This window comes from Quercus lobata, chromosome 1, assembly GCF_001633185.2.
Source record: "Quercus lobata isolate SW786 chromosome 1, ValleyOak3.0 Primary Assembly, whole genome shotgun sequence".
In the NCBI taxonomy this organism is placed as follows: Eukaryota; Viridiplantae; Streptophyta; class Magnoliopsida; order Fagales; family Fagaceae; genus Quercus; species Quercus lobata.
In genome coordinates this window covers 30740270-30749444 of record NC_044904.1, presented here as the reverse complement: position 1 = coordinate 30749444, position 9175 = coordinate 30740270, and positions in this window count along the sequence as shown.

Sequence of the window (9175 nt, the reverse complement as noted above, 5' to 3'; positions counted from 1 at the left end):
GAAGGGATTTGTGGAAGCCACACAAGAGGCAAGTCCTTGTCTCAGAGGGCCATCACCCAAGGCTATTGGTGGCTAAACATGTAGAAAGAAGCACACGAATACGTGAAGAAGTGTGACCAGTGTCAGAGATTTATGCCAAACATACATCAACTAGGAGGGATCCTCAATCCACTGTCCAGCCCTTGGCCATTCGCTTAGTGGGGCTTGGATATTGTCGGGTCTTTTCCCAAGGCAGCAAGGAACAACAAGTATCTGCTCGTTCACACTAATTACTTTACTAAATGGGTTGAAACTGAACCTTTAGCAAATATTAGAGATGTACACGTCAAAAATTTCGTCTAGAAAAACATTATTACCCGGTTTGGGGTCCCTCACTCCCTCATCTCGGACAATGGTCTTTAGTTCGATAATAAGGCCTTCAGGAGGTACTATTGCGAATTGTGAATTATAAACAAATATTCTACCCCAGTCTGCCCCTAGGGGAATGGGCAAGCCGAGGCAGTTAATAAGGTCATAATGAACGGACGTTAGATGACGTGAAAGGAAGATAGGTGGAAGAACTACCACATGTCCTGTGGACATATCGAATCACACCTCGCAGGTCAATAAAAGAGACCCCCTTTTCAATGACTTATGGGGTCGAGGCTGTTATTCCTCTAGAAACGAGTTTTCCAATGCTAAGAACCAGCTTATTCTGTCCAAGCAACAACAATAAGCTGCTAGAGAAAAGCTTAGACCTTATTGAAGAAAGAAGGGAAAGGGCAATAGTCCAACTGGCGTACTACCAACACAAACTTAAGCAAGATTATGATGCCAAAGTAAAGCTGAGGCCACTAGTGCCTGAAGACTTAGTGTTGAGGAAAGTTCTGGGGACTGCAAAAAATCCAGCATAGAGAAAGCTTGGACCAAATTAGGAAGGACCATATCATATCACCTCAGTAGCTGGTATTGAGGCATATTTTCTAGAAGATTTAGATGAGCATATAATACTACGCCCTTAAAATGTAAACAACTTGAATAGGTACTATTATTAATGAAAGTTTCCTTTCTCGATAAGTTCTTTTGTTGTATAAAGTCCTCATGCTTCTTATCTCTCAATTTACTCAAGTATTAAACAGAACCTAAGCCCTGCATAACTCCTTGAACCATAGGCTTAGGGAAATTAATTACTTTAAACATTTACTCAAGTATTAAACAGAACCTAAGCCCTGTATGGCTCCTCGGGCTAGACATTTACTCAAGTATTAAATAGAACATAAGCCATGCATGGCTCCTCGAATCACGGCTTAGGGGAAATTAATAACTTTTGACATTTACTCAAGTATTAAACAAAACCTAAGTCCTGCATGGCTCCTCGGACCATAGGCTTAGGGTAAATTAATTACTTTAGACATTTACTCAAGTATTAAACAGAACCTAAACCCTGCATGGCTCCTTGGACCATAGGCTTAGGGGAAATTAATAACTTTTGACATTTACTCAAGTATTAAACAGAACCTAAGTCCTGCATGGCTCCTCGAACCACAAACTTAGGAGAAATTAATTATTTTAGACATTTACTCAAGTATTAAACAGAACATAAGTCCTGCATGGCTCCTCGGACCACATGCTTAGGGGAAATTAGTTACTTTTGCCATCCTTTCAAGTATTAAACAGAACCTAAACCCTGCATGGATCTTCAGACCATAGGTTAAGGGGAAATTAACTACTTCTAACACTCAAAAAACACCTTTATAAGTGTTAGACAGAACATAAGTTACAAGGTATATTTCTTATGCCCCTCAGATCCAACATTCACTATGTAAGAGTTAATTCGTATCACGAATGTAAAATATCTCTATCTTATTGACACTTAGTTAGATTTCTTGAAATACGAATAATGAATTACTGTTGGAAATGGAGCAACAACTGTCTAGGCTCATATATAATGATAATAAAATTAAAAGCAATGAAAATAAAAACCCAAAAAATAGAAAAGAAGTTCATTCATTAACTTAAAGAAAATTTATATTACAAGCAGTGGCAAAAGCCACAAGAATGGAAAACAAAAACAAAGTAACAGAAGAAAATCCTACATCTAGAATTCTAGGCCTTGTCCTTAAAGGGATCTTTCCTGGGATCAACAGCCTCAAAATGAGCACCTTCAGTTTTGGATTTAGATTTAGTGTCCTTGGCCTGCGAGACTACATCTCTGATTCTGAGGGAGTCCTCGAATGGCTTATCCTTTATTGGTGGCCGAGCTTCTTTGTCCATTCCTGCCCCCCCAAGAATGTCGATGTCAGGAAGGGCAACCTGGGCAGGAAGGAGCTTCTCGAAAGGAGGGTCCGACTCAAGAATCTCTCGAATATCCTCTGGGAAGAAGATATTCTCCACCCTCTTAAGCATAGAGCCTGTAAGGACTCCTGCCCAATCTATTGCCACTCCCCAAGACTCGGTGCAGTAGTCCTTGCAAACCACAGCCATTTCCTCAATCAGCCTGGTCTCTATGTCCAGCACCCCACGCTCATAAGAGGCCTTCACCACGGCCTCAGCTGCTTCCCTGGCCACCCGAGCCGCCTCCTTGACTTGCTGTAGTTGTGCCTTAAAGTCTACGACTGCTTGCTTCTCGGTGGCCAGGTTTATTTCTGTTACATGCAACTTCTGGCGCATATCCTCAGCCTGCCTTTCTGTGGTCTTCAAGCCCACCACAGCGCTGTCACAAGCTTGGATAGCCTCTTTAACCTTCTCGGACAGGCCCTCCTTCTCCTGCCTAAGGGCTCCAACAACCTTTTCAACCGCAGGGCGGGACTGGACCTCAGCCTTCACCTCCTCTCGGGCGTTCTTAACCCATTCCTTGACCACATAGATTTGCTGGGTAACCTGCATAAAGGTAGTGAAAGGATCATTAAAACATGGGCAACACGTAAATGAACATAGAGTTCAAAATTTATACGATGAAGGATTTTTGGTTTACCATTTCAAGGTCCCTTTTCAACGACATGAAGAAGTGCTACCTGGTATTCCTGAGCCCGTCTATATCCCGGGGGAGGAGAAAGGGCTGCTGCAAGGCCTCGGCGAGGTATGTGGCATGTCCCCTCTAGGACTCCCAAAGTGTAGTGTCCCAAGAAATGGGAGCGCCATCTAGCTCAAGCCAAGTGGACCAAGTGCGCTACCCCCTTCGCACTGTAGCCTCATCTCGGCTGTCCACCGACTTGGTCCTCTTATCTTTAGGCTCTTTGGCCTTCTTCTGCTATTTGGCCTTCTAAAGTCCGACCTCACCCTCCTCTAGATCATCAACAAGCCTTTTTCTCCTCAAATTCAGATTGGCCTGCAACCCGAGGTTAGTGGGAGAAGAGGGAGAATGAGGGAGGCTAGCAGGAACTTGTGTCTTAGGGACATCTCTAAAGGATTGTCCCTTGTTCCTATTGGCCATTAGGCCCTTTAAGTCGGACTTTTGCTTCAGATCCAAGTCTTCCTCTTCAATTTCTTGGCTGGTATCAATCCAGGCAACTATCAACCTCAGAGAATGTGCCGTAGAGAATCGGTCAAAATCTGCGTCAGAGTCTGAGAGCTCTACTGGCCTTATCGGCACTTCACCCTCCTCGTTAAAGCAAAATTGATCAATCTCAGCTTCAAGGGATGAGTGAGTAGAATCAATCTCCTCTCTTGGAACGGCTACCCCTTGGAGAACACGCTGAGGGGGCGGCTGAACGGGTGAAAGGTCTCTCCGAGCTAAGAATCCCGGCTTGGAGACGTCAATCCGAACCAATCTAGAACTCCCGACCCTTATTACCTGGCCTACGTCCTGGAAGATACAGGACAGCGACTCGTAGTCCAAAATGAGATGAGCGGTCTGTAATTGTCCGTCTTCACTCACAAAAATCTCTGACCTTAGGAGGTAATTGAGAGCTTGAACGTTGACCAGACTGATCTTCGAGGCGACATATTCTTTGTCTGCAAAACATCCAAAAGGGAAGTTGTGATTAGTCCAAGAAAACAAATAACCAAAACAAGTAAAGTGAAAGCTCAGAAGACTAAGATCCCAACTAAAGGACCTGATCTTAGAGTACCCCACCTGGTGTTCCTGCCCTAACTGAGTAGTGAAGACCGTCATGTCATTCCCCGGAAACGACCAGATAATCGTCCTTCAAGCCTTTGTTGGACTTAGGAAGGCAAGATATCAACCTCACCTCGTCGGACCAAGATTTGAGGTAATATCCCCCAAAAAGGGAGTGGCTACAAGTGAGCAACGTCGTGCCATGTGAGGCCGAGGTTCATCTTGTCGTTTAGAGCATCTACGCACCCTAAGACTCGAAACATATTGGCAGCGCACTAGTAGGGGGTTAGCCTATGGTTAAGCAAGCAACCCCTGGTTATCCTACTCATGGGAAGCATCATTCCTCCCTCTATGAAAGCAATCATAGGAATGAAGACTTGACCCGTCTCTCTGATAGTGAGTATTTGGTCCGTAGGACAATATTCTAAACCCACTCCTTATGGGATATGGTATTTGGCCTTAAAACCTTCCATACCGACTGGCGAATCTACTAGGTGCTTGAACCTACCCATCTAAGTGACCAGAAATGACACAAAGAAAGGCTTCTAAAAGAAGAAGGCCGAGGAGAAAAAAGAAGAATATAAAGAAATGAAAGACTTTTGGGAACATGTATGCTAAATCTCTGAAACTTTCAGAAAGAGTCGCAAAGACTTCTTACAAGAAACAGCTATGGAGACTCAGGAATTTAGAGTGTTTTGTGAGACGAGGCACTAAAGTTCTCTGGAGCACTTGAAGGTTTTTTTTTTTTTTTTTTAAAGAAAAGAGGAGAATGATTTCCCTCAAGGTTTTATATAGGGGGAAAGAATAAGTGGGAATACTCCTGCTCAAAATTCTAGGAAAAATGTCAACCGTTGGATGCGGGGGACATAAAGCCGCCTAAAGTAATTAATGACACCTCGTGGGCTACGAAGCGTCAGTAACAATTATAAGGCGCGTAAAACCGCGTTCCCACACGTGTAAATCAAAGGATTAGTGGGTCTTATCCCTTAAATATCAAAACCCACTTTTCCTCCTCAGATAAGAGGGAAAAACCAAAATTTTGAGGGGCTATTGTAGGGGTAAAGGCCCAAAATCATATATTGAGCTTTGGGCTTCACCCGGGACAATTGACAGGTCCAAGGAGAGGCAAATGGTTGTTAAGAGATCCCCAGCTAAAGTCTCATAAGCAGGGAATAAATGGAAGATGATCTGAGGAGGAATACCTTCTCGGATGCGATGAATGTAGCTCAAGTGTGTACTCTAGCAATTAAAGGAACCCTCCAAAAAGCTCTAGCAATAAGAATGTGCCTCATAAACATACGGGGAAGAATGAAACACAAAATATCTAAAGAAAAACTGCAACCACCGCATTTAATGCATTACAGCTACTTTTCTGGTCACATTTATGTGAAAGAGACCTCTAAACAGTGTTGTCTTGGCTACCACAACTCACAGAAGGCTAAAAGGGGGTGTCTGATAGAACAGGCACTCAAGTATGGACTATCAACAAGTGTAGGATCAAGATGGCCCAAAAGGGGCTATATAATGTGAGAGACCCTCCATGAGAGAGGGATCCAAAGGGAATGAGAGAAAATAATATAGCAATCTGAATCATTTTGATAGTCTAAAGTGATCATAATATGCAGATTTAACTTCCTTGGACTGAAAATTAATTAATATCAGCATCCTTTATTTGTGTTTGATCGCCATGCAATTCAATATTATCCATTGTCCAACTCGTTAGGACCTAGTTCTTTGACTCATTCTCTACAAATTCATTGTATTGGGCTCATTGGACCAAGGCTGCATACATTTTGGGCTTGGGCCTCAAATTGTGACCCTACAAATATAAATAACTTACAAGATCTATTACTGCATACCAAACATGTTAGATATAATTATTCAAACAATAAAATCTTAAATTGATGGAATTGATTTTTCCATCACGTTTAAAAATTATAAGAACTTTTAAATTCTTCATCAAAATATAATATTAGTATCAAGACTTGTAACTCTTTTGCCGGGAAGCCTTTTTTTTAAACTAGAAAAGAATGAAAAATTTTGCTTTTTGGATTTTAATTTTTAAGAAATTAAATGTTTTTTTGATAGTCAAAATTTATAAGATCGTAACTTAAGTGGTCTTAACAAGTGGCCCAAAGGTTTAGCTGTAGATTAATTAAAATAATGATAATGTTGAAAAGAGAGACCATACTCAGGCTAACTGAGTCTTTTTAATTGGTATTCAGATTTTTAGTAGGTTATAAAGTGACAATCAGATATCAAAACTAATGCAGTGATATTGCGTGCACGATTCAATTAGGAAAGTATATGCTTGAAAAAGATTTGGAATATATTTTAGAGAGCTGCAAGGTCATTTAAAAATTTTAATAGCAGATTATGATAAAAAAAACTAGATGTTATTATGAAATTGCTATGAATTTTTGCTGAGTCTAATTTTTTCCATGGTCACTGACTTGTTAAATAAATAAACGAAGCCCAAAGGAAATGTATCAAGCCCAAGTGTCATTGGGAAAGACACTTAACGTGAATTGTGCTTTGGAAGAATTTCAATATATAGCCTACCTTGGGCTCCATGAGCCATGCAAATAAGCTTGGAATACTTGCAGGCTTATGGGAGGACATGGCAGGTTCACAATGCAATAAGTTGAGTTACACGAAAGAGCTGAATAAAGATGAAAAACCTACAGCTTCAAATCTGTATTTAATATTGCCTTAATCACATGTACATTCCTTATGAAGCACACAATGTGATAAACTCAAACACCCATAAATTAACGAATAATACTAGAGATACAAACTATTTTACAAAAAAATTTACAAACTGTTGATGTAGTGAGTGATTATTGGTAAATAAAAAAGTCATATTAATTATGGGTTTAGATGAAAACCAATAAGAGATTGGTCACATCAATATTTTGTAAAAATATTGTAAAATAATTTGTGACTCTAGAATTACTCTTAAATTAATATATACATTCATAAATACACACACATGTAACCCCAAAAAGGTACATTGATATTAATTAGTGTGTATATATATATATATCAAAAACCCTAGCCTCCCTTAGAGCTATTGATTGCTTCCGAAAGCATTCACATTAATTTTACCAATTTAATATTTCAGAAAAAATTAATCTAAACTCAACCAAAACAAGTGTGCATCAACCGCACTAAATTAATTAAAGTTTTTAAAGATGATAGTCTCATCTCTTCATGTAGTGAGCTTCTATCCTCACTACATTAAATTTCAATGTTGATAAAATATTGAGGCTAATGTATGTGTATGAAAATAATAGATAAATAAACTAACAAAAGTAGAGTTTTTTGGATTAGTTTAGCTAAATATTTAAGGAGACTAATGTGACTATTTTGAGTGAATAACTTTAGCTAGAAGATTACCTAAGGATTCCAAGAAGAGAAGCTTAATATTTTTTAGATTATTGAGGTAAACACCTTAGAAATCCCTTTTAGCATTGATCTTGTGATTTAAAAATAGTTAGCCCCTAGACTAAATTATTCTTAGTAATTTTTTGACACACCATTTTTTTGTAAATTGAATTAATTACGATAAAATTTAGGTTTTGTTAGATTGTTCTGGAGGAGTTGCGAGAGGTTTTTTAGTAGACAACGAAGGATATAGTAATATTTTCCTTAACTAGTTATATTTTACTTAAATTAAAATGTTATAATTATTAATTATTTCTTTGTCTTTCTTACAAATTTTTATTTATTTTTCCAAAATCAATTTAAAAAAAAGATTTTGAATTTCTTCTTTATTGAAATATTACAAATGTGTATTTTTTTTTAATTGGTTATCTAGAAAATTTTCATTTTTTTTATCAATTACTAGATGAAGTTTGTGTAAATTTTGGAAATGAACCAAGAATTTGACTAAAATATATGTTTGAATTGTGATTTTATGATATATGATTTTTGGATTTTATTAATTTTACTTGTATATATATGTGTTTGATTTAGTTAGTTGGAATTTGGTTACTTACTGAGTTGTCAAATTCACCCCCTCCTTCCCCTTCAGATTTAGGGTTTTTGTTGTTTAGTATTGTATTCACTCTAGTTTTTGGGTTTTAATTTCCACGGATACTTTATAGATTTTTTGTTGATTTAGTTTTGGATTTTATTTGATGTCTTTTTTAATTGAGGATAATTACAAATTTGTAAGAAGAACTTACATATTTCTAAGTTAAAGGTTTTATAAGTCACCGTTATCTTAAACATTCCTTATTCATTGGGTTGGGGACAAGACAAATATATTGTTGAATAGATAGCTTTATTAGGTCAATTCTATCTGCCATCAATGTAAGTATATCTTTCACACATGAACAAACATGAACTTTTAAAGGTAAGTTCGTCAAGCATTTTGAACACACATATTTTAGCCAAGAGACATGATTTTAACCAACCAGAAAAGCATCATTTTAGTGATACCATGTATAAAAAAAAAAAATAAATAAATAATAAAAATAAAAATAAAAAACCCAAGCCAAAAGGTATTGTTCTTAAACAACTTCTCATTCAAATGAAACTACCTTGATTTTTATTTTTATATATATAAGTATATGACTTTTAGGAGGAAAAACACACTTAAGACATTGATTTGTTTTGAAAAACATTTCGAGAGCGAATGACACTTGTTTGAATTTTCCCTTCTTCCTTACCTTTGAGCCAACATTCAGTAAATTCATATTTAAATAAATAAATTCTGACAATATCTAGGATAGAGGTGTTTTTATTTTCACTCTTCACTTTCCACCTTTGTATTCTTCATTCTATCCATATGTGTGTTATTGTTGCCACTCATTTCTCAATATGTCATCCTATTGAATAAAAATCATTTGTCCCATTAAGAGTTGTTGAAAAAGTAACGATGAGTTATCTCGGTAAGATATGAGGGCATGCAAAGTAGCTTGGTCAAATCTTGAGAAACTCGTCATAACTGAGTAAGTTCTCCCTAACAAAAAAAAAAAAAAAAATTGACAAAAATCTACTGATCATCACTTATATGGGAACATATTAAAATTCAATTTATCACCGCTGAAAACTCTAAACACTATTCCTAGCATCAAGGGATATACCCTAAAATAAGGGGAGGCACTAAACACTATTCCTAGCATCAAGGGA